At 38.9% G+C, this 26,071-nt stretch overlaps 1 protein-coding gene across 3 annotated transcripts in view; it reads right to left on the bottom strand.

Moving 5' to 3' along the window:
* EML4 (EMAP like 4) overlaps window positions 1-26,071 on the bottom strand; it is a 180,891-nt gene that overhangs the window by 76,093 nt on the left and 78,727 nt on the right. The gene's annotated exons all lie outside the window — the stretch shown is intronic.

The following is a 26,071-nucleotide window of genomic DNA, read 5'->3' as shown; positions in this document are numbered from 1 at the left end:
TATCCTATGGTGCCCCTGTTTGTTTGGTGGGGACTTAGGACCAGACTGATTATGTGCCATCAATTCATTTTTAACACCTACTGACCACAAAGATAGATTGGGATCAGGCTTTCTCAATGATTGCCTCTTTTAGAACACACTGCCTTAGTGCAATGGTCTGTGGTAATGACCTTGGGAGATAGGAGGAAGAGCCACAGCCTAGATAACCATCATGCAAAAGGTATCTCAGCCCACAGAAGGAAAAGGGCTGTGAGAAGGATCTCAGAAGGGATTCTCCCTAGTTTCTGGGAAAGTAAAAATAAAGGAGGGGAGAAGTGCTTTCAGACTTGCAAGATTCTGTTACTGTAACCTTACAATAAAGGTAGTGGAGTCCTTGGGGTTCTCTGAGCTTGGCTGTTTTCTTGCAAATGTTTTGTTACCCGGCTAGGTAACATCTTCAATGCTAGAATGGAATGGGGTTTGCTGGCATGCCCTGCCAGTGTTGGTGGGGGAGTGGTTTTTTTTATTTTTTTTTATTTTATTATAGTTGAAACTATAGTTTCAACTGGGAAACTGTTAGCATCTTAGATCAAGCTAAATCCAAAAATGCGAGGGAATTCCTGGAAGCTTGGTATTCAGACAAGACAGCCATCAACAGGCACACAGAGATAAACAACATCTATACACTATTCAAAAGAGACAATAAAAAGCAAAACAAAAGACCAGAACACCTCCTCACCAGCAATCATCACCCGGATAAGCAGAGATTAGCATCAAGATTATCGCCAGACATACAATCAACAGTAAACAATACCCTAATCAAGGAACTACCAGAAGGAAAAAAAAATAAAACAAAACAAAACCCACTCCCCCACCAACACTGGCAAGGCAAGCTATTATATATAAACAGAGAGCAAACCCCATTCCATTCTAGCACTGAAGATGTTACCTAGTCGGGTAATGAAACATTTGCAAGAAAACAACCAAGCTCAGAGAACCCCAAGGACTCCACAGTTCAACCCTGAGCTACACATATTCACTTCTAATAAAGGTAGTGTTAGAACATGGTTTGTGCTTCTTGCCTGGACTCACTCAAAGAGCTGACACTTAGGTGCCTATCATAGAACTATAAAAGCCTATTTCTGGCTTTTAATAATATTTTGAATATATTAAATGTAAGTAACGTTTTAGGGGACGCGGTGGCACAGCAGCTTAATGACACTGAAAGCTGCCACCCAGCTCCGTGCGGCAGAGTGAGCTCCTGTCTCCTCCCTAGCTTCTGTCAACCCAGCAGCTCGAAAGCATCTGCGAGTAGATAAATGGGTACTCTCACCCCAGTGGGAGGAAAAAGGCTGGCAGCGCCTTGCATGGGAGACGGGACCAGTTGCCAGTAGTGCGGAGGCCGGATACGCCCGAAAAAGGCGCGAAGCAATGGAAACCCCGCCTCCTGCACTTGCCAGCTGGGCTCCGCTGTAGGAAGGAGGCAATGGCAAACCACTTCCGAAACACCTTGCCTTGAAAACTGCAGGACTCGTCCAGGCAGTTGCCGCAGAATCGGTCACGATTGAGTGCGGATTTAAAAAAAAAGTAACTTTAGATGGTTTTAATTGAGAATAATAGTGATAATAATAAATGTCTTGCCCAACGTTTGACAATTTGCTAAAGTCAAAAGGACTCAATTTGGGCCATTCATCTGAGTGGGTCAACTCCAAGTGCAATGAAATCTGGATGCTATTCATAATCTTTTATAGATGAAATGCAAAATCTCTGCCATCTCTCCTGAGAGCTTTGGCTTAGCAACTGTGATGGAATGGAATTATGAAGGCCAGGCTCAGGGAGATAAACATTTTCTTAGCTCGCCAGAACAGCGTGGGAGGAACAAGAGGATGAGACTGGCACCTCCCTGAGGAATTCACACTGTTGTGGCTGGCTGACTTGGGAGATGGGGTTTGAGTCTGGGAAGATTGATGTCAGGCCTAGCCCAAGGAACTCCAAGAGACAATGCCAATTCAGTCCAGCTATGTTTATTAGCTACAACCTCTAGCAAGAATCTTCCCAGACTGAAACCCCAGTTCCCAAAGTCCTCCAGCCACAACAGTGCGAATTCCTCAGGGAGGTGCCGGTCTCATCCTCTTGTTCCTCCCATGCTGTTCTGGCGAGCTAAGAAAATGTTTATCTCCCTGAGCCTGGCCTTCATAATTCCATTCCATCACAGCAACCTATTTTTAAAAGCAGTCAAAAGCTTGTAATTTTGGCAACCAGATGGCTATTATTTCATCAATGTATTTCTTATTACTGCTTCAACAGCATTTACCTCTTGTACCCAAAATGGATAAAATTTACCAACATATGTGTATGAGTATGCATGTTTATTTAAAGTGGGTTTATGATAATGATGATAAAGGAAGGTACATTATATGTAGCAGCTATTCTACTGCACTTAGTATGCATGTTCTTAACTTAGGGGATCCAGAAATACAGAGCATATATTGGGCGGCGGGGGGTGGGGGGGGATGCAAAAAAGCAAGTTTAAAAATTAAACAATGGACAAACTCTAGAGATATATCCTAAAGAAAAAAGTGTTCTCATGAAGATATTTCATGGGAACACTCTCAAATGTCAGAGAGATTCCTGTGAAATCAATTCAGCATCAAAGAATGCTTCTTTTTATGATGTGGATTAAGGACACTTTGGCTAAGTGCAACTGAACACTATTAACAATTTTTTGTAGATCCTTCCCAGAGATGGAAAAGCATGTGCTCTTGACTATAAAGAAAGTTTTTTCCATTCCCATTATCATAATAGATCAGTATCTCTACATTTCCAGTCAGACATTAAAAGGTTACCATGGTTAATTTCATTTATATCACATGTAGGCACTCTACATGAGGCACTCAGCAGCAGTTCTTTCTACAACCCCAAGAGCCCCTGGAACCAGGCCACTGTTTTCCCCAATCTAACAGTTGAAGAGAAATAATGAACTGAAGTAGGACTGCTGTAAAAGAGGATAGGGATAAAGCTCCTTCTCCATTCCAACAATCCATTTCAAGACTGCTCTTTCCCCAGAGACAACAATAGTCTACATTTATGGATTCTGCAGTAGGGTCCTTTGCATTCATAAGCTGAAGAAAAATGCATGCTGAAATGAAGCTCAGTAGGAGAAATTAATCTACATTTTACTCAATAGATGCATAAAAGTATATTGTACAGTAGCATGGTATGACTTGTAAAAAAGAACAATACACTTTTATGCATCTGTTAGATGCATAATATTAAAAGTAGATTAATTTTAATATTTATGGAAGCTTATAAAAATAATATAAAGCTGTTGCTAAAGAAATAGCAAAACAGAACACTAAAATATGAAACAAAATAACCATAGCATAACCATAAAACACTAGAAACAAGAAAAGTTAACAAATCAAGAATGCAAGTGCTAGTTTATCCTACTGAAAAAAATCAAATCTTATACGGTATATGCTTGCGGAACCTGGAACTTACTATGGTGAGGGAAAATATTTTAAATTAAAATGCCGCGTTTCATGAATTCATCTACTATATCTTAGACAACAGGACTTATCTAATGAATTCATTTAGAAGAATGTGGCCATTAAGGTATCCTGACTTTAAGACAGAGTCAAGTATTAAAAATTAAGACCTGCATGCTGAACCGGAAATGTACGGACTGCCATCAGCAACCTGATGGCAAAACACTGAAAAAAAAATCTGCCTGCCTGCACTGGATATGTGGACACAGATGTTATCATGTAGTGAGCTTGGTATGTTTAATAGTGCTTAAACAGATTGGTTTGTTTAAAGTGCTTAAAGGAAGGAACCAAATGTGCTCCACAAAATTTTGATAAAACACTGTAGTGTTTTACAATATTTTTGAAATAATAAATAGGTCAGAGTAGAATCTTAACAGATGGGCTACCAATAGTATATACATTCTCCTGAAACAAAGAATAACATTTTCTTTATTTGGAATAATAAGCATTTTCAGTATTTTGCTATACTATTTTTACATGCTGTCAAAAACACCAATATTAGTTTTTTAATGAGATTTTGAACCTTCCAGTAAGTGAACAGTCCTCCACCTGAACTGCCTGCCTCAATGTCACATTTGTCAGTCTAAACTGTGTAACTAATATGTGTTTGCTTAAGCCAGCTCTAAGCTCCCTTTCTGTACAAACACTGTGAACACTTGTGCACTGCAGGCAGAAGAAAGAGTTGTGCAAAGATCCAGTATCATTGCTCTTTCCAGAGCAAGTTGTCTCGGCTACCTATCTTAAAAATGTACTGGGCATTCAACAATATTTCCTATAAGCATTTTTAAATTTGTAAGTTAAATTTTAAAACTACTTTAAACTGTTACTGGATGAAGCAGAATCTACTCTAGGCTTTTCTCAACTTCTTTTATTTTCACATTGAAAACAAGACTGTTGAGCATTGTTTGCCACTAAATCTGCTTTAATTAAATGCCTGGTTTTATTGCAGTTTTCATTGTATTTTCAGAACTTGACCATTTTAAAATATATGCAACTCACCAAGCTTTTTTTTTTCAAAAGAAAGAAATCAAATTATTTGATACTAATCAATATATACTTGTGAATGCACTCAAAGTTCCTCTAACAACATGCAATATGATGCATTTCAATTTTTGCTCATTTCTTCCCCCAAAGAGTGATGAATTCCTTATTGCTTTTTTCTGCTATAAGCCACTGTTCCAAAGGTTCCCCAGTGAAGAAAAGCCACATCTCAGGGAAGCGAAGGGACAGTGAGACATGAAATTTCTGTATCATTCATGATCAAAAGTCTGACCCATAAGTGGAAAGAACATCGTTTTAAAAGGTCATTTCAGATGACCAAGGTTGATTATAAACAGATACTGGTTATAATCTCTACTCTGTGTCACTGACATCCACAAAGAGAAGCCAACCATCTTAAAGGCAGGCTATGTATTAAGGTCAACTTTATTTGCCCCAATGACACTCAATATTTCCATGAGTCACTACAAATAAATAGCTTCCTCTATGCATGTAGCTGCTACAGAGGGCATTCTAAGCAGCCAAATGGAGCTGAATTACCTGAAACCACCGTAACAGAAGAGCACTCTTGTGCATCCCATATACAGAACTAATTAATGGTATGATGCACATCAAATACAGGCATGAACTGCCTAAACAACAGCCGTTGTTATCATTTGACTCAGGACTGGAGCCAGATGAGACCTGAATATGAAATGGGTTCCTGTGTATGGGTGACAAAGATTAGAGTCAAACTGTAGGAGATCAAAGTGGTGAAAATGCCTTCCACAGATAATGAACTCCATTCTGATTGTGATAATTTTCCTAGAATAATATCTGCCAAATTCATGAGAGACCTTTCATTAAAGCTCTGCCAAATATCCAACTGTGTGAATAAAAGATAACTTAGATTAAGGTAAAGTCCTCCACAACCTTTTTTTCTTTTTACAGGCACATAATTGGAGAGCCAAAATGGTCTTTATTAATAAAGCTGGAGAATTTCAAAAGGAATTTTTTTGCAATAATCTATCAAACAAAATTATTGAACAAACAATTTTTAAAGGAAGCTAATTTTATTTTTTTAAAAACTGTAACAGTTCTAAACTAGAAATGATTAAAATAATGGCAGAAGAAACATGCCTGAAGTTGACTCTCTACATCAGAGCCCACTGCAATGCATGTCTCAAAGAAATACTAACTTAGTCCAAAGCATGGAAAAGAGAATTGCTTGGTAACCCACAGTGACTTACTTGATAGACACTTTTGGATAAAGTTATTCATATCTGTTCCAATATAAAAGTTGAAATTTTACAGAGTTACGTAAAGCAGTACTAAATAGCATACCTCTGCATCTGTGTATCCAGGTAGAGTAGATAAATTTTAATTTGTGTAGCCTGATGATGCACACGGGATTCTTGGAGAAGTGAAATGAAGATAACCAGATATATACTTAATCCAAGCCCTTCTTAATAAAGCCCAGACGTGGCTGGCTGAGTGGAAGCTGTTATATGTTTTGGCATGAGAGAGTGTGAATCCAACATAATTTGGAGTTCTGTATGGTAAGTTCCCCCTTCATGGATCACTGCCTTGTCATGGCGAAGGGGCTTGCGTAACTCAGTGAAGCCATGAGCTATACCATGCAGGGCCACCCAAGACGGACAGGTCATGACAGAGAGTTCTGACAAAATGTGGTCCACTGGAGAACGAAATGGCAACCCACTCCAGTATCCTTGCCAAGAAAACCCCATGGACAATGTTAAAAGGCTAAAAGATATGACGCCGGAAGATGAGCCCCTCAGGTCGGAAGGTGTCCAATATGCTACTGGGGAAGAGCGGAGGGCAATTCCAAGTAGCTCCAGAAAGAGTGAAGCAGCTGGGCCAAAGCCGAAAGGACGTTCAGCTGTGGATGTATCTGGAAGCGAAAAGAAGGTCCGATGCTGTAAAGAACAATATTGTATAGGTACCTGGAATGTAAGATCTATGAACCAAGGCAAGCTGGATGTGGTCAAACATGAGATGACAAGATTATAATGGAAAATCGTACTAAAAGAATGCACAAAAAGAAGAAGTAAAACAATATTGAAAGAAACTATTTCAGATGTTTAAAGAAAAAACGAGGGGAATACAACAATGATGGAACTGACAGAAGCTTCAAAAAGCAGAATGTTTGAAAGGACATTTATTATTGCTTTCTCTTATCTAATAATATAGAAAAAGGAATAAACAGCTAGATATTTTGGGATGTTGAATGAAAAGGGTGAACTCAAAATTATGCAAGCGCTGGAATAAAGTATAAATCTGAGATATATAGTTAAAAATTGTATTTGATTCTAAATATTTTAAGAGATTAGACATTTACATATGGTTGAATATAGTAACATATAGATTTTAAACTAGAGATATTTTTGTTGAAACATGTAGTGAAGAATCTGGTTAGAATTGTAACCCGGTTAGAACTGTAACTGATATTGTAACTGATACTGGTTAGAACTGTAACTTTTAAGAATTGGAAAAATTAAAAATTACTTATGCAGGAGGAGGTTATGGAAAATTATGAAATGTGCAGAGATGAGTTAAACTGAGATTTGAAATTAGAGTAAGAAGATAAGTAACTTGTTTTTATTAATGATTGGATGAGAAAATATAGTAATGTAATGGATTAGGAAACTTTATAATAGAAATTTGATATTAATTATTTTATATATATACACATATAATCGATAGATGAAATCCTATTGAATCCTATTGAAAGTTAAAATTTCTTGTAATAAATGATTTTATAGATTAGCTATGAATGATTAATAATTGTTAATTGATAAGTATACAAATATATTTTGAATAGATGATATGAGAATTTAAGATTATGAAAGGGGCACCAACGAGTTGGTAACTGGTTGACACACGCTATAAAATGGAAGATGCTTTTTTTTATGCCTTTTTGTGGTTTTGTTTGTCCATGTATGTTTTGTGTTTGTTGTAAAAATAAAAAAAATATATTAAAAAAAAAAAAAGATTGAACGTCGACATCTTGGGAATCAGCGAACTGAAATGGACGGGAATGGGTGAATTTAATTCGGGTGACCATTATATCTACTACTGTGGGCAAGAAACCCTTAGAAGAAATGGAGTTGCACTCATAGTGAATAAGAGAGTGGGAAAGGCAGTAATGGGGTACAACCTCAAAAACGACAGAATGATCTCAGTGCGTATCCAAGGCAAACCATTCAATATCACAGTCATCCAAGTCTATGCCCCAACCACTGATGCTGAAGAAGCTGAAGTTGACCGTTTCTATGAAGACCTACAACACCTTCTAGAACTAGCACCAAAAAAAGATGTCCTTTTCATCATAGGGGATTGGAATGCTAAAGTAGGAAGTCAAGGAGTAATCGGAATAACAGGCAAGTTTGGCCTTGGAGTACAAAATGAAGCAGGGCAAAGGCTAACAGAGTTCTGTCAAGAGAACAAGCTAGTCATAGCAAACACTCTTTTCCAACAACACAAGAGACGACTCTACACATGGACATCACCAGATGGTCAATACCGAAACCAGATTGATTATATACTTTGCAGCCAAAGATGGAGAAGCTCTATACAGACAGCAAAAACAAGACCAGGAGCTGACTGTGGCTCAGATCATGAGCTTCTTACCGCAAAGTTTAGGCTTAAATTGAAGAATGTAGGGAAAACCACTAGACCACTCAGGTATGACTTAGATCATATTCCTTGTGAGTACACAGTGAAGGTGATGAATAGATTTAGAGATTAGATTTGGTAGACAGAGTGCCTGAAGAACTATGGACGGAGGTCCATAACATTGTACAGGAGGCAGCAACTAAAACCATCCCAAAGAAAAAGAAATGCAAGAAAGCAAAATGGCTGTCTGATGAGGCTTTACAAATAGCTGTGGAAAGAAGGAATGCGAAAAGCAAGGGTGAAAGGGAAAGATATAAGCAACTGAATGCAGATTTCCAGAGAATAGCAAGGAGAGATAAGAAGGCCTTCTTAAATGAACAATGCAAAGAAATCGAGGAAAACAATAGAATGGGGAAGACTAGAGATCTCTACAAGAAAATTGGAGATATGAAAGGAACGTTTAGTGCAAAGATGGGCATGATAAAGGACAAAAAAGGCAGGGACCTAACAGAAGCAGAAGAGATTAAGAAGAGGTGGCAAGAATACACAGAAGAACTATACAAGAAAGATCTTAATGTCCCTGATGTCCACGCTGGTGTGATCACTGACCTTGAGCCAGACATCCTAGAGAGTGAAGTCAAGTGGGCCTTAGGAAGCATTGCTAACAACAAAGCTAGTGGAGATGACAGGATTCCAGCTGAGTTATTTAAAATACTAAAAGATGATGGTGTTAAAGTGCTGCACTCAATATGCCAGCAAGTTTGGAAAATGCAACAGTGGCCACGGGATTGGAAAAGGTCAGTTTATGTTCCAATTCCAAAGAAGGGCAATGCCAAAGAATGCTCAAACTATCGCACAATTGCACTCATTTCACATGCTAGCAAGGTTATGCTCAAAATCCTACAAGCTAGGCTTCAGCAATACATGAACTGAGAACTACCGGATGTACAAGCTGGGTTTCGAAGACGCAGAGGAACTAGAGATCAAATCGCCAACATTCGCTGGATCATGGAGAAAGCACGAGAGTTCCAGAAAAATATCTACTTCTGCTTCATTGACTATGCAAAAGCCTTTGATTGTGTGGATCACAACAAACTGTGGCAAATTCTTAAAGAGATGGGAGTACCAGACCACCTTACCTGTCTCCTGAGAAATCTGTATGCGGGCCAAGAAGCAACAGTTAGAACCGGTCATGGAACAACTGATTGGTTCAAAATAGGGAAAGGTGTACGACAAGGCTGTATACTGTCACCCTGCTTATTTAACCTATATGCAGAGTACATCATGAGAAATGCCAGGCTGGAAGAATCACAAGCCGGAATTAAGATTGCAGGGAGAATCATCAACAACCTCAGATATGCAGACGATACCACCCTAATGGCAGAAAGTGAAGAAGAACTAAAGAGCCTCTTGATGAGGGTGAAAGAGGAGAGTGCAAAAGCTGGCTTGAAACTCAACATTAAAAAAAGTAAGATCATGGCATCTGGACCCATCAATTCCTGGCCAATAGAAGGGGTAGAAATGGAAGCAGTAACAGACTTCATTTATTTGGGCTCCAATATCACCGCAGACGGAGACTGCAGCCATGAAATTAAAAAGACGCTTGCTCCTTGGGAGGAAAGCTATGGCAAGCCTAGATAGCATATTAAAAAGCAGAGACGTCACCTTGCCGACAAAGATCCGCATAGTCAAAGCTATGGTTTTTCCAGTAGTAATGTATGGCTGTGAGAGCTGGACCATAAAGAAGGCCGAGCGCCGAAGAATTGATGCCTTTGAACTGTGGTGCTGGAGAAGACTCTTGAGAGTCCCCTGGACTGCTCGGAGGTCAAACCAGTCAATCTTAAAGGAAATCAACCTGATTGCTCATTGGAAGGATCGATAATGAAGCTCAAGGTCAGATACTTTGGTCACCTAATGTGAAGAGAGATCTCTTTGGAGAAGACCCTGATGCTGGGAAAGATTGAAGGCAAAAGGAGAAGAGGACGGCAGAGGATGAGATGGTTAGATAGCATCACTGAAACAATGAGCATGAAACTGAGCAAACTCAGGGAGGCAGTGAAGGACAGGAAGGCCTGGCGCAATATGGTTCATGGGGTCACGAAGAGTCGGACATGACTTAACGACTAAACAACAACAACAAATGGTAAGTTCAGTGACAACCCTGGTGGAATTGTCTTCTTTGGATGCACATGCATCCATAGATAGTGAGTGATATGGTATCTTAATACTGCAAACGGCAGGTTCAGACTGATACTTCAATATCTCACACAGATCTATTATCCACCATGCATGTTTCTTTATGAAGGATACATAAAATGTGCTGAAGAAAGTATTTTAGAATATAGTAATTGCTCAACAATCCATTGCCAATGATAGAGGTTAATTCAGCCTAAGTTCTGCTGTCATAATTCCTGGAGAAAGTATTGTGAGAAAATATTCCTTCAGGATTCATGTTGATGCCCTGATCAAGAATTTAGTATTGTCCTTATGTTTTTTAACATATATTTGAAACCAGTGGGCAGATCATCTGGAAGTTTGAGAGTTTGCCATAATTGAAACATAGATGATAACAGGTAGTTCTCGCTTAACGACCATTCATTCAGCAACCATTCAAAGTTACAATGGTGCTGAACGAATGGTACATGTAGTCCCCAGTTTAAGGATGAGTTCTATTGCAAAGGTCTGTCCTTAAGTCGAATTTGTATGTAAGCTGGAACAGTATTACTGTATAATACTTGTATAATACTGTATAAGTAGTATTGTGTAATTAACTCAAATTGTTGTGTATTTAACTTGAATCATTGTGTATTTCACTCAAATTTTGCTACAATAGGCTCCATTCTTAACTATGGGTTGTCCTTAAACAGGGAGTTCTTAACCCAGGGATTACCTGTACTTATGCCCGGTCCTCGACATTATGACCACTGCAGCACCCCTGCAGTTATATGATCAAAATTCAGGTGCATGTCAGCCCACCATATTTATGACTGCAGGGGGCACTTCAATTTCCTCCCGCCTGATTAACTCCTCTCCATCTCTGTCCTTTTGACCACCCTGCAGTCCATCGCAGGGGGTGGCAGAGGCGGCGGAGTACAGAGTGGCCAAAAGGGCAGAGATGGGGGGTAGGTAGGTGGGTGGGGAAGGGGAATTGAAGTGGAGGTGACCATGGCAAGGCAGAAGTCTGAGGTCCTGGCTGTCAGATTCAGCCAGCACAGCATGGCCAACACCACTGTTCAGTTTCACCACCTCTAGTCAATTTTACCACCTCAGGCGGAGGCAGCAGAAAAGAGGAAGTAGGGCAAACCCCAAGTTAATTGCCGGCAGGTGGCGGCAGAAATGGATACTTTGTAACAAAGCCAGCTTTCCTCGAATGCCCCAGGCACCGCCAACCACAACAGCTCGGAAGCACAGCAATTCAGTAGCAATCCGCAAGCAATCAAGGAGCCCCAGCTTGGTCCACAGAAAAAAAGCCCAATGAACGCAACAATCACACAAACAAAGGGCAGCAATCAGGGAGACAAAGAAACCCAGCTGAATCTGCCACTAAGGCGAGGGGAAGAACCCCGTTGACGAACTGAGTAACCCAGGGAACCGGGGTAAAGGGCGGGAACGAGGGGTAACTCCTGGTCAAGGGGAGAAACCCTATAAAACCGCAGTATGTAACCGCACCAAGCCAATCCTGGCTTTGTCTGTAACCGCTACGCATTATACCTGAGTAAACTGCTTTTGTACAAGCCTGTGTCTCACAGAGTCTTTATTCAGCACTGAATGCAGCGATCTTTACACTGGCCTAATGACTGTAAGTGGGACTATCGAAACTGCAGTCACTAAGCAGTGCAGTCATGTTATGTTTTGCCTAATGACAGAAATTCTGGTTCCAATTAGGGTCGCTAAGCGAGGACCACCTGTATTCAATTCTATGTCTTCTTCCTGATTTCAAAAAGATTGCAAGAGTCTCATGTTGTTGCTTGCCTAGCAGCAGCAATGCACAAAATTTACTCAAACCTTAATTAAAATAAGACAGGAATGCTCCAGGAAATGGGGAACTGACCCATTGCTCCCAAATGGGCTGAATATCCAAGATCGTGATCTGAAGGATCTTTTGGACAGAACTCAATCCTGGATTGTTGTTTAGTCGTTAAGTTGTGTCCGACTCTTCGTGACCCCATGAACCATATTGCGCCAGGCCTTCCTGTCCTTCACTGCCTCCCTGAGTTTGCTCAGTTTCATGCTCATTGCTTCAGTGATGCTATCTAACCATCTCATCCTCTGCCGTCCTCTTCTCCTTTTGCCTTCAATCTTTCCCAGCATCAGGGTCTTCTCCAAAGAGATCTCTCTTCGCATTAGGTGGCCAAAATATCTGAGCTTGAGCTTCATTATCGATCCTTCCAATGAGCAGTCAGGGTTGATTTCCTTTAAGATTGACTGGTTTGACCTCCTAGCAGTCCAGGGAACTCTTAAGAGTCTTCTCCAGCACCACAGTTCAAAGGCATCAATTGTTCGGCGCTCGGCCTTTTTTATGGTCCAGCTCTCACAGCCATACATTACTACTGGAAAAACCATAGCTTTGACTATGCGGATCTTTGTCGGCAAGGTGACGTCTCTGCTTTTTAATATGCTATCTAGGCTTGCCATAGCTTTCCTCCCAAGGAGCAAGCGTCTTTTAATTTCATGGCTGCAGTCTCCGTCTGCGGTGATCTTGGAGCCCAAATAAATGAAGTCTGTTACTGCTTCCATTTCTACCCCTTCTATTGGCCAGGAATTGATGGGTCCAGATGCCATGATCTTAGTTTTTTTAATGTTGAGTTTCAAGCCAGCTTTTGCACTCTCCTCTTTCACCCTCATCAAGAGGCTCTTTAGTTCTTCTTCACTTTCTGCCATTAGGGTGGTATCGTCCGCATATCTGAGGTTGTTGATGATTCTCCCTGCAATCTTAATTCCGGCTTGTGATTCTTCCAGCCTGGCATTTCTCATGATGTACTCTGCATATAGGTTAAATAAGCAGGGTGACAGTATACAGCCTTGTCGTACACCTTTCCCTATTTTGAACCAATCGGTTGTTCCGTGACCGGTTCTAACTGTTGCTTCTTGGCCCGCATACAGATTTCTCAGGAGACAGGTAAGGTGGTCTGGTATTCCCATCTCTTTAAGAATTTGCCACAGTTTGTTGTGATCCACACAATCAAAGGCTTTTGCATAGTCAATGAAGCAGAAGTAGATATTTTTCTGGAACTCTCGTGCTTTCTCCATGATCCAGCGAATGTTGGCGATTTGATCTCTAGTTCCTCTGCCTCTTCGAAACCCAGCTTGTACATCCAGTAGTTCTCGGTTCATATATTGCTGAAGCCTAGCTTGTAGGATTTTGAGCATAACCTTGCTAGCATGTGAAATGAGTGCAATTGTGCGATAGTTTGAGCATTCTTTGGCGTTGCCCTTCTTTGGAATTGGAACGTAAACTGACCTTTTCCAATCCCGTGGCCACTGTTGCGTTTTCCAAACTTGCTGGCATATTGAGTGCAGCACTTTAACACCATCATCTTTTAGTATTTTAAATAACTCAGCTGGAATCCTGTCATCTCCACTAGCTTTGTTGTTAGCAATGCTTCCTAAGGCCCACTTGACTTCACTCTCTAGGATGTCTGGCTCAAGGTCAGTGATCACACCAGCGTGGACATCAGGGACATTAAGATCTTTCTTGTATAGTTCTTCTGTGTATTCTTGCCACCTCTTCTTAATCTCTTCTGCTTCTGTTAGGTCCCTGCCTTTTTTGTCCTTTATCATGCCCATCTTTGCACTAAACGTTCCTTTCATATCTCCAATTTTCTTGAAGAGATCTCTAGTCTTCCCCATTCTATTGTTTTCCTCAATTTCTTTGCATTGTTCATTTAAGAAGGCCTTCTTATCTCTCCTGGCTATTCTCTGGAAATCTGCATTCAGCTGCTTATATCTTTCCCTTTCACCCTTGCTTTTCGCATTCCTTCTTTCCACAGCTATTTGTAAAGCCTCATCAGACAGCCATTTTGCTTTCTTGCATTTCTTTTTCTTTGGGATGGTTTTAGTTGCTGCCTCCTGTACAATGTTACGGACCTCCGTCCATAGTTCTTCAGGCACTCTGTCTACCAAATCTAATCCTCTAAATCTATTCATCACCTTCACTGTGTACTCACAAGGAATATGATCTAAGTCATACCTGAGTGGTCTAGTGGTTTTCCCTACATTCTTCAATTTAAGCCTAAATTTTGCAGTAAGAAGCTCATGATCTGAGCCACAGTCAGCTCCTGGTCTTGTTTTTGCTGTCTGTATAGAGCTTCTCCATCTTTGGCTGCAAAGTATATAATCAATCTGGTTTCGGTATTGACCATCTGGTGATGTCCATGTGTAGAGTCGTCTCTTGTGTTGTTGGAAAAGAGTGTTTGCTATGACTAGCTTGTTCTCTTGACAGAACTCTATTAGCCTTTGCCCTGCTTCATTTTGTACTCCAAGGCCAAACTTGCCTGTTATTCCGATTACTCCTTGACTTCCTACTTTAGCATTCCAATCCCCTATGATGAAAAGGACATCTTTTTTTGGTGCTAGTTCTAGAAGGTGTTGTAGGTCTTCATAGAAGCGGTCAACTTCAGCTTCTTCAGCATCAGTGGTTGGGGCATAGACTTGGATGACTGTGATATTGAATGGTTTGCCTTGGATACGCACTGAGATCATTCTGTCGTTTTTGAGGTTGTACCCCATTACTGCCTTTCCCACTCTCTTATTCACTATGAGTGCAACTCCATTTCTTCTAAGGGTTTCTTGCCCACAGTAGTAGATATAATGGTCACCCGAATTAAATTCACCCATTCCCGTCCATTTCAGTTCGCTGATTCCCAAGATGTCGACGTTCAATCTTGTCATCTCATGTTTGACCACATCCAGCTTGCCTTGGTTCATAGATCTTACATTCCAGGTACCTATACAATATTGTTCTTTACAGCATCGGACCTTCTTTTCGCTTCCAGATACATCCACAGCTGAACGTCCTTTCGGCTTTGGCCCAGCCGCTTCACTCTTTCTGGAGCTACTTGGAAATGCCCTCCGCTCTTCCCCAGTAGCATATTGGACACCTTCCGACCTGAGGGGCTCATCTTCCGGCATCATATCTTTTAGCCTTTTAACATTGTCCATGGGGTTTTCTTGGCAAGGATACTGGAGTGGGTTGCCATTTCCTTCTCCAGTGGACCACATTTTGTCAGAACTCTCTGTCATGACCTGTCCGTCTTGGGTGGCCCTGCACGGTATAGCTCATGGCTTCACTGAGTTACGCAAGCCCCTTCGCCACGACAAGGCAGTGATCCATGAAGGGGAATCCTGGATATCCAATGTTTTTACTTAACTAAGATTATACTTGTTTCTCAAAAAAGCAAACCTGGCTAGATAACATCTGTGTCTATTACATCACAATAATTCAATTTAGCCTATATAATCCTGCCTTTGATGAATGGCATTGCACATTCATATTTGCAAAAAGATAAAATAAGTATTGTAATTTTATACACTGAATCAAAAACTCATTTAATCTTCAGTTTTGAAGAAATTAAAATCCTTTGCATCCTAAGGGAAATATTATTTATATAATGTATGCTCAAATTACAGGAAATCCTCTACGGGGGGTGGGGGTGGAGAATACAATATTACTGCCAAGCAGTTATCAAAATTGTGTATGCATTTCAGTGAAAATTGGGTACTGGCTTTATTTAAGACAATTCCATCCAGCTGTGGTATTTATTTGCAACTCCAAAAATTATGCTTTACAGGAGAAAGATAACATATACATTCCATATACACAGAATTTTTTTCCATTAGAAATTCCACCTGAACCAATTCTCATGTTCACCTCCATTCAGGCAAATGGCAAATACATTACTCAGACTTTCAGCTGAGAAGCTGCTTCTTCTAAGGTGGGGGTCTGGGTAGGTGAGGGAGGCAGTAGTCTTCATGCTGGATTTCAGATGCTGTTTAATCTAAGATGACTGCAATTAATGCCATTATATGCTGTGGATACAACTGGGACCAGGAAACTGTAGCTTTGCGTTACCCTCCATGAAGTCCTAATATACTTCCCAGGCACCACTACAGTGCAGTCTATCTTGCTGGCCTCTCACGTGTTAGGCAACATCTTTTACTTTTCTACTGCTTTCAAGTGTGTGTCTGCATATATCCACATATATATACTGATTCTCCATGACAATATCTCATAAACAAACAAAAAGGCATCACTACTTCTTGATTATGGAGGAGAAGAAGGAAGATTCCTTTAGCAATAAAAGATGCCCTTGATCTTCCTTTTGGTTCCATTCTTACTATAGCTATGTACCAATTTCAGTCTCTACAGTATATCCAAAGATCAAGTGACTTAACTATTCAAGAGCTGCTTATTTATATCAGGATATAAGATGGCTAAAATTACAACTCTAGATATAATTCTGTATTTGAGTCTTAAATGCCATCATGTCCTTACTGATCATTTGCTTGCTTGTTCATTAGTGATAGGGAGACAGACGTCTTGAATACCAAAACTTAATAGAATCGGAATTCACACATTTTTTCAAGCTTCATCTTGTAAAGCCAACTAGGTTGACACATTGTGTTAAACCACAGTTACTGAGAATGATACAGTTGGCTTGTCCAAACAACACGCTAAGCCAAAACCTGAAAACCCATAGCATTATGGCCATATCAGACATATCTGATATGGCTTCATCAGCAGGCCTATCTATTTACCCTGCTCCTGGAGAGGAAACCCTGCCACTGAAGGGAAACTCATCACTGTCAATAAACTAAGAAATTGCAAATATCATGTAAGGGTAGAAATTCACCATGATAAAATAGCCAAAATACATATCAAGTTAATATTCAGTCTAGCTCAGAGTATTAGTATTTTAGAATTCCTCTCAAGAATGAAGGTGCTGAAAGAAAAGGCTGGCTTGGCATGGAAAGGAGCATTTTTTAGCCTGTCCCTTGCCTATTGCTTTTAAATAACCCCACCGGCTTATGCCGATGGAGCTATATAGAAAGAAGCAGAAATTTATAGCCAATCTAGGGTGTACGAGAGTATACCTGAAGGGGACGGAGGAGGATGGGGTGAGAGAGAGATGTACAGTAAGTCTTTCAGACAGTCTGGAGCTGGCTCAAATGTTAACAAAGACATTTCTTATCAAGAGAACTGGAAAAACATTTTTCTCTGAACTACAGAGCTGGTTAAGCATCTAAAAGCCAGAGGGGAAACAGTTTGCTAAATGAGCCTGAAGCAGGTACAGATAAAGAAGACTGAGGCGTGGAAACGTCTCAGTGGATGAGACGAAGAATGGCTGCTGGCTATTAAACAGATTAAGACCAGCTTCATGGAAGAGGGTAGTGTATGGCAGTAGGGCCCTGAAAGAGAAAACCCCAGGGAAACATTAGTAAGTATGTAGAACGCTCCAATGTAAACTTTAGTACTTCCCAGAGGAACTATAGGTACCCCCATAGTTAATCAAGGCTGTTAATATAAAAAGACATGCATTTCAAAAGTGGGTGGGAGAGGAATATAAGCCTAGGTATTAAACATGCTCAGGAGTCTTCTCCAACATCAAAGTTCAATACAGTATCACGGGGAATACCACGGCTTGCATGATTCTAATCTTTGTAGGTATAGACACATCATGGCATTTGAATATCTTTTTCCAAGGCCTTCATGGCTGCTCTACCAAGTATTAGTGCAGCTTTGGGACTTCAATGACAGGAAATATTCATTGATAAAAAAAACAGTATTGTGTGATATCTGCATATGAGTGCTGATTGAATGCTGTAGAATGTTGTAGAATCTGATGTGGTCATAAGAGAGGATGCATAATTAATAAATTTAAACTTAATAAATGCATGCACATTCGTTACAATGAACAAAGGTAAGCCAAGAAAGCGACTATGTAGATATATAAAGCCATCCATGAACTATAGATGATTTTTTTTCTCAAGTTTGAAATATAAAATCTGTATGTAACAATACTAAAAAAATAAATAAATACAAAATAGCATATTGATACTCTAGATTTATTAGCTAAAATGACCAGACAATGCATACTGTACAAACAAAATATTAGACATCAGTATAAAATATTTCAGCACAAGAGAAATAACATAAATCTAACACTTATTTCTTATACTTAGGTTTCTCTGCCATTCCAACATTGACAATCGCTATTAAAAAATTGGGTTCTATGACTTCTACGCATGATGATGTATAATATAGAGCTTTGAAATAATCAGTGTCTGATTAATGTATTAATGTAATGTAAATAGGAAATAAAAACTTAATAGTGGATATGTATTTACTTTTTACCATATTAGTTTAATACTTCACACAGCACACTTATCTTTAAAAGCTACTTTTGAAAATGAAGAAATAAAAGAGGAAACATAGGTTTCTTGCTTATGCAAATTAATAAAGATCCACTGAAACTTATAAACAGATACTGCTAATAGTACATTGAAATTCAGTGTCTGCAAACAGCATTCTAAGCGCTGGTTGGTTTTTATCATGGTGTATTGAAGAGGCTAGAAGAAAGCAAAGTCTTTCTTGCAGATGAACAAATAATTATGGCTCATTTCTGATTTTTAGCTACTCCTGCCTGGCACCTCTGTGAATTAGGTAAACCATTAGAGTCTTAAAAACAAAGTAGGAATGAAATAGGAAACCCCAAACTATATTTTCCTATTCCATTAATTCACAGTTGCTAACAGACAAAATCCATGGTTTCAAGAACTGTCTTATTGTCCTAAAACAGCCCATATTTTACTGATCCTATTTACACATCAGTAATAGTAGTAGTTGTTGTATTAGTTGTATTGGTAACATTAAGATTAATGTCAGTAACCCACTGAAAAGTTTTCTTGAAGTTTCTCCAACTATGTGTTCTTTAACATTATACAAAATATTGCTGTCTTCTATTCTTTTCATTCTAAGCAGTTTGTGAAAACATTAGAACTTGTTCAGAATCTTCATGATTATTTTTTATTGTGGTACTCATGTCAGTAGCATTTTATACAGTACTGAAACATCTGCTCCAGTAACTAAACAGATATTTTTTGTTCAAATTATTTTTCCGGGACAATTATTTTTATCAAAGTTTAAACTGTCCTGTTTTAAAATTTTGTCAGCTAGATTTGTTTTCCAAATGTAAGAAGAATCAAACTCTACAATGTTTAATTTGTTGGAAAAGACTTCACTTTCTAAACGAGTTGAGCTACTTTGATGCAAAAAATAAATGTACCATGTACTGAATATTATGACATTTTTCAGAATTTATATCAAAATAGCAGGTGGATATACAGGTAGTCCTTGAGTTGCAATGGGGCTTGGAATTTTGATCGCTAAGCGATGTAGTCATAAAATGCGATGTCACATGACCACATTGCTCAGAGATGGCAATCCCTGCCATCCCCCATTGCCATTGCTAACCAAGTACCTCCTCTTAACTTTCTGCTGGCTTCCCACAACCAAAGTCAGTGGGGAAGCTGACAGGAAGTTGCAAGTCCCAGGTGGTTTGCAAGCAGGCCGGCAGGCAGGCAAGTGGCTGCTGCCAGGTGGGAGAGGGAGTGAAGGGGTGTGTGAGTGGCCAGGTAGATGCAGCATGAGTGTGGCAGGATCTGAGGTGGCTGCTGCTGAGTGGGGGAGGGTGCGCAAGTGGCCGGGGAGGCGTGGAATGACTGCAGCAAGGCCTGGGGAGGGTGCTGCCAAGTGGAGAGGGTACGCGAGTGGCCAAGGAGGCGTGAGCACAGCAAGGCTTGGGGAAGGTGCACAAGGGTGTGAGAGTGGCCAGCAAGGCACGAGTGCAGAGGGGCCAGGAGAGGGTATGCAGGTGGAGGAGACTTACCAGAGCAACTTGCAACCTTCACTGCCAGCTTCCCTGTTGGCTTTGCTTGTGGGAAGACAGCAGGGAAGGTCGCAAATTGCAATCATGTGACTGCAGGAAGCTGCAACCTCGTAAGTGCAAGCTGGTTGCCAAGTGCCCAGATTGCGATCATGTGATTGCAGGAGTGCTGGGATGGCCGGAACTTCAAGTACCAGTTATAACCACTACTCATTCAGAGCCATCACAACTTTGAACAGTCGCTAAAAGAGTGGTTGTTAACCAAGGACTACCTGTAACAGAATCAGAATGACAGTTCTGTCCCCTGGAATTCTTTTATTCTGAAAACATGTCATCCAGTTGGTCAAACAAGGTAAGTAGATTTTAAACCGTCTGTGAATAAATCTGTTTTTTTTTTCTTTTGGTGCATACTGCTATCAAGAAAAATTATCAGTTCTGAAAGACTAACTATAGATATAACTAAACTAGAGATCTGTCTCTAAGGTGCCACTCTCTCTTTAGACAGGTGAACTGAGTAACTGAATATATAAGACAGGCAGCTATAAACTGATTTGACAGATTAAAAACTGAAATAATGCTTTAATTTCCATCCTTTTCTTTATACAAACCATAATGGGATGTCTGAAGTGATCTCCTGTGATGTAAATGGAAGGACACAAATCAACCAACCCAATGGAGGACAAGCTCAGGAAAAGGCACAACTCTTTTAAGGAGCTGCAGGTAGGCAAAACAAGGGTGCCTACACTGGTTCTGAAGCACCTCTGACTGCTTCAAATCACATTTTGGCATACCTTTAATGTAAATATTGTTCACATTTTTAAAAAATAGCACTTGGTCTTGAATATGTTATCTACTATATCTATCAGGTCTACCTACTGCCCATCTCCCACATACTCACACTGTTGCTTGACATTAGCTCTACAATTCTAAAATTCCTGAAATAGTCTGGTGTTTCTTTAATTAATAACCCAAAAGACTTATTATACTTTTGTAGTTTGGAATGAGGATTTCACTGTAGTTGCTGCCAATAATAAAAGGCATTAAAATGCTGCTAATGGCTCTTAAAACAACAAAGCAGTTTTCATAAGAGCAATCTTGCTACGTGTCAAGTTCTCTTACAGTACCATCTTTCTTCTTCAAGCAACTCATTTTCATTTTTGCTTCCCCTGTATTAAACAATATGCAAATACTACCAAGTAGTCACACTTGTTTTATGACTCATTAATCATCAGAAGTTGTTCACCGATGTTCTACTAAATTAAAAATACCAGCCACTCTCAATCCAAATATTAATGTTGCAAACTAAACAGTAGCAGAGGTATAAAATAATATAAATGATACAGTTCATTTCCCCATATAAAATGGATTACAATATTATTGGAGCTGAAAAAAACAAGTTAGCCAGTAATGTTATCACCAGGAAAAAATTAGGCAGGCAAGCTTTGGAAATCAAACAGGCCAATTTATTAAACATATAGACTTGATGAATAATGGCTCACTTCTTTCCTCTATGTATATATGATCCTCATTATATGGAAATCTAAAAGTCTTACATATTGCAAGATTTTTTTAAACAGATAAACCAAGTATGTGTAAACGTCTAGAAGTACATCTCCCTCTCTCCTCCTCCATCTCTCTCTCTCACTCACAAACACATGGACACATCCAAACATGCATTTTTTTTCAGTAGTTTTCTTTCTTAGAAAATGTATTTTTTGGAAAAAGCACTCCTTACTAAGACTATAGAAAAGGGCTATTTACTTTCCTCTTACCACTGCTGACCATCAAGCTTAAAACATGCCATAAAAACAAACAGCACTCCATGCAAGTGGCTGAATGTTTGAAGTACTGACAAGGGAATTCAGAGATAATGTATCAGCCTTCCCCCACTTGATACTCATATTCCTACTCCACTCCAGCCTCAGATATATTAGACTTCAATTTAAGTACTCTCTGTAATATACTGTACTTTATATTTATACTTTTTGGGCTGTCAGATTGTTTCTTGGGTTTAAATTCATTTTAAAGCATTCCAATACTTTAGGAAAGGGTAGGGAAAAAACTACCTAATGGTGGTGTGCTAAGAGTTTTTAACACACACACACTTGCAAACTATTTCCTTGATTTGCTGTTTTGTGAGGCAGATTCATAAACCAAGCTAGCAGTAAAGAGGAACTAGCACCCCAGCAGTGGTATAATTTTCTTGGTAAACTCTTTCTGTGAAAAACTATTTTCTGCTTCCATAGATGATACTGGATACTAACTTTAGAATATGCTTAGTGAGAACTGGGGTGAGGATTCTTTTTTTAAAAAAAAGTCATTTTACAGGAAGCAGAATTTCTTGCCATTGCTAATAATATAAGGTGAAACATCTGCTCATTTATGGCAATCTTTGCAAAACACAGCTACTTTTAAATTTCTAGATAAAAGCAAATTGCCATTTAAAAGTGCTTTCTTAACTTTCTTCCCCTAATCCTATCCCCTGGTTACTTAATTGGAAATATTACTCAAGACATTAGGGAAAAGGTCATAGATTCTTAGCAAAACACATGCTCTGCTTGTTAATTATCCAAGGTTTAGTCTACATATACAATGGAGAAAAATCTCTGCCTAAGGGGTCGGAAAGGTGCCAGATTGCTAGATTGCAAAGACTTCTCTGTGACTCTTTACTGTCATGTTGCAAACTAACATCATCATCTGGTCATCTGGATTTTTGCAGTCCAGATCTAAAATCCCTAGGAAAGCCACTGACAGGATGCTGTCCATACTCCTATATTTTCAACAGCAACAGCAGCAATGTGGGAAGAATAGTTAGTTGTTAAAGAACCTCTCTCAATCGTTTTCACACTCCCTCTCTTGGGTGAACTTTCACATCTCTGCATACTGCTCAACTGCCACATTCTTATGCATTACAGATGACCCTGAATCAACTCCTTTCAACCTGATGTCCTTTCATTGTCCGTTATCCGCACACAACATTCTTATTCACCATGTGATGCTTAGGAGAGGACAAGATTTGCAGAAAGAAACCTGGAAAGCACCAAGTTGGGGTAGACTATCATACAGTGGTGTACCAAAGGTTGAGGGGAGGGCAGTCTGCCCCAAGTGCAGGGAATAAGGGGGTGCTACCAAAGACAAGGCAGCTGGCAGCAGCAACCCAACTCCAGCTTTAGCTTTATTGTTGCATCTGTGCCTCACTGCCAACTACTAAACAGCTAAGATTGTGCAGATCAGCTGTTCAGCAGAGCAGTGCAAGAACAGCCAGGGAGCTTGAGCCAGTGGCACATCAGCAACCTCTTGGTACAATGCTGGCTGTCGCAGGAGGGCAGATGGCAGATGGTTTTTTTTGGAGGGAGAGGAGGATTACAGGTTCCAGTGTTCTTCATGGTTTTATAAATCTTTACCAAATGGTGAAAAAGTATTAAGAACTTGAAAGGTTTATTCAAAACTAAAAAAAATGTTGTTCTTTCTGCAGATTGTCTGCTGATAACAAGGCAAAAGCTGGAACATCCAGCTTTATAACTAGATTTAAAACCTAGAGGAAATTAGATCCTAAATTCCGTGAACATGAGGTATCTGAATCATATCTCTCCTACTTGGAAAAATGGAAGACCTTGGCAATGGAATTAAAACTAAAAAGGAAAAAAAAAGATAAAATCCATCAAGTAGTAATGGATAATTAAAGAAAAAAATGGAGAAATGTTTTGCGTTATCTTTTGGATGTAATTATGTTGTGGGCTAAACAAAACCTTCCTTTCCATGGTCACAGAGAGGATATGTCATCATCAGGAAACAAAGGAAATTTTTCGGAGTTGGTAGAATTACTCCCAAATTGCGACCCAATTAGAAGGAGCGTGTTATAAAAATTAAACATGCTATTCCTTCTGAAGGAGATTGATTTTATACTTACCTCAAAAAATTCAAAATGAATTCATTTTCTCAAAAATTATGTCAAAGAAAAAACAGGTAGTTATTAAAAAAGCAAAAAATACTTTGGATTTTTTTTTTTTTTTTGAGAGCACTCCTGATGGTTCACACTCTGAGCAAACTTGTGAAATGATCAGATACGTCCATACTGAAGATGGTAAAGCCGAAAGAAAGTAATCATTCTTGGACTTATTTCCTATTTTTGGGAAGACTGCTGCTGCACTCATAGAAGAGATCTTGAAACAACTGGAAAGTGAAGGACTGGACAAAAGCCACTGTCCTGGTCGAAGATATGAAAATGCTGAATCTATGGCCAGTATTCAGGTAAAAATCAAATAAATCATTCCCAAGTCCTTATTTGTGTCTTCTGCAAAATTCCTTGAATGTTTGAGAAGTGTGAGCACACTAAAGACAAATTTTGAAATGTTAATGTCAACTTTTGAAATACTATGGGATCCAAAAGAAAACACAGACATAAGAGGATCAGTTCAAATTTTGCTCTCTGCTGTATGTGATATTTTTTCCTGAGTTATCCTTTTTTTCTGGTATGAAGTTTTAGATAAGATTATTCAGACACAAAATTATTTGCAAACATCTGGAATCAGCTTTGAACAATGTACAGTGAAACTCCAAAGTTTAAAATTGTTCCTTGAAGACTGCTGCATAGAAATTGTAGAGAAGCCCATTAACTACTATATGCAACAACATGTAAAGAAATGGACATTAACATAGGAAAAAGATCAAATTTTGAAGAATTTGCAATGAAGAATGCAAGGAGAAATGACAAAAGATTCTGGTCTTATATTGACAGAAGAAATCAAAAAGGCAATGTTTGAATGCCTCAATCATTTTCTCTAAGAACTGGACACTAGTTCTAAAGCAACGGATCAAATAGTGTCAATGTTTGCTATCATTCATCCATTTTCTCTAATTTTTCCAAAAGAATAAAAATTTTGGAAGTTTTTACCAAATGTAATAGAAATTTGTAATTACTTTTCTAGTGAAGATATTTTAGTGGAATTTTTTTGGCTAAGGAGACATTTGAAAGCTACTAGAATTGGGTAACTTATGGAAAGAAGGAAATTATTATGTAACCTTAGAGAGGGTAAAATATAAATGTATCTAAAACCACTGTCAAGAAGATTGAAAGCTGCTGCTTTAGAATCTTTCTTTTCTTTCTTCTCCATTTTTTTCAATATTTCTTTTTCACTTCCTTATTACTTTTCTTTATTCTTTTTTTAATTCAAAATGTGTATTGTTTTTAATTTTGTTGAAAAACTTCCTCAATAAAAATTATTTTTTTTAAAAAAGAAAGCCACTAGAGTCAATCCTGAAGAAACAAAGACGTGAACAGTATTGCAATTTCTGGAATTTATTGTGAAGTGGAATTTTTATGAATCTTTGCCAAATGTATCCTTATCTTTAAGATTTTTCCTAACTATTTTTGAGAATTTAATATTTAACTATTTAGAATTACTTAGAACAACCAAAGGGAATAATCTAAAAGATTTATAGGTTATACTTGCAGTTAGAAATAGGAGATTCACCCATGGTTTAAAGGAAGCTTGGCATACTGATCTTGGTAAATCCATACAGGAGACTAATTTATAGCAGTTATGGAAATTGGGTGGATTCACCTCAGCTTCAATGCAAGAACTGCAGTGGAAGATTGTACTTCGCTGACACTTGACTCCTGTTAGATCGGCACATATACATCAGAATTATTCTTCCAAAAATTGGAGAGGTTGTCCAAAAAATAAAAAAGGTATTTCTTTCATTTTTGGTGTTCATGCAATAAACCTATATCCTATTAGTGTAAAATTTGGGGGGAGATAAGTACCATTACTAAACAAAGAACTGAATGCTCCCCAGAGTTAGGCTTACTGCATTTATTTACAGGACCAAATCTCAAGATTAAAAATAAGGAACTTTCTACCTATTTAATTTTATCAGCTAAAACAATAATTGCCCAACATTGGAAAACTCTAGATAAGTGAAGAAAGATTGACTAATCTGGCTATTGAACATAAATAAGCAAAGAAAATAAATGTTGATGAAGTCATTGACAAATTTGCAGAAGTTAAGGCTCAAAAAAGAAACTGTAATATTAATATCAAT

The sequence above is a fragment of the Python bivittatus genome, unplaced genomic scaffold (genome assembly GCF_059951505.1).
Source record: "Python bivittatus isolate LINGU-HERP-01145 unplaced genomic scaffold, Pbiv_v1 ctg000020_np1212, whole genome shotgun sequence".
In the NCBI taxonomy this organism is placed as follows: Eukaryota; Metazoa; Chordata; class Lepidosauria; order Squamata; family Pythonidae; genus Python; species Python bivittatus.
Note: the sequence above shows the minus strand (reverse complement) of the source record. Positions and strands in the feature narration are given on the sequence as shown.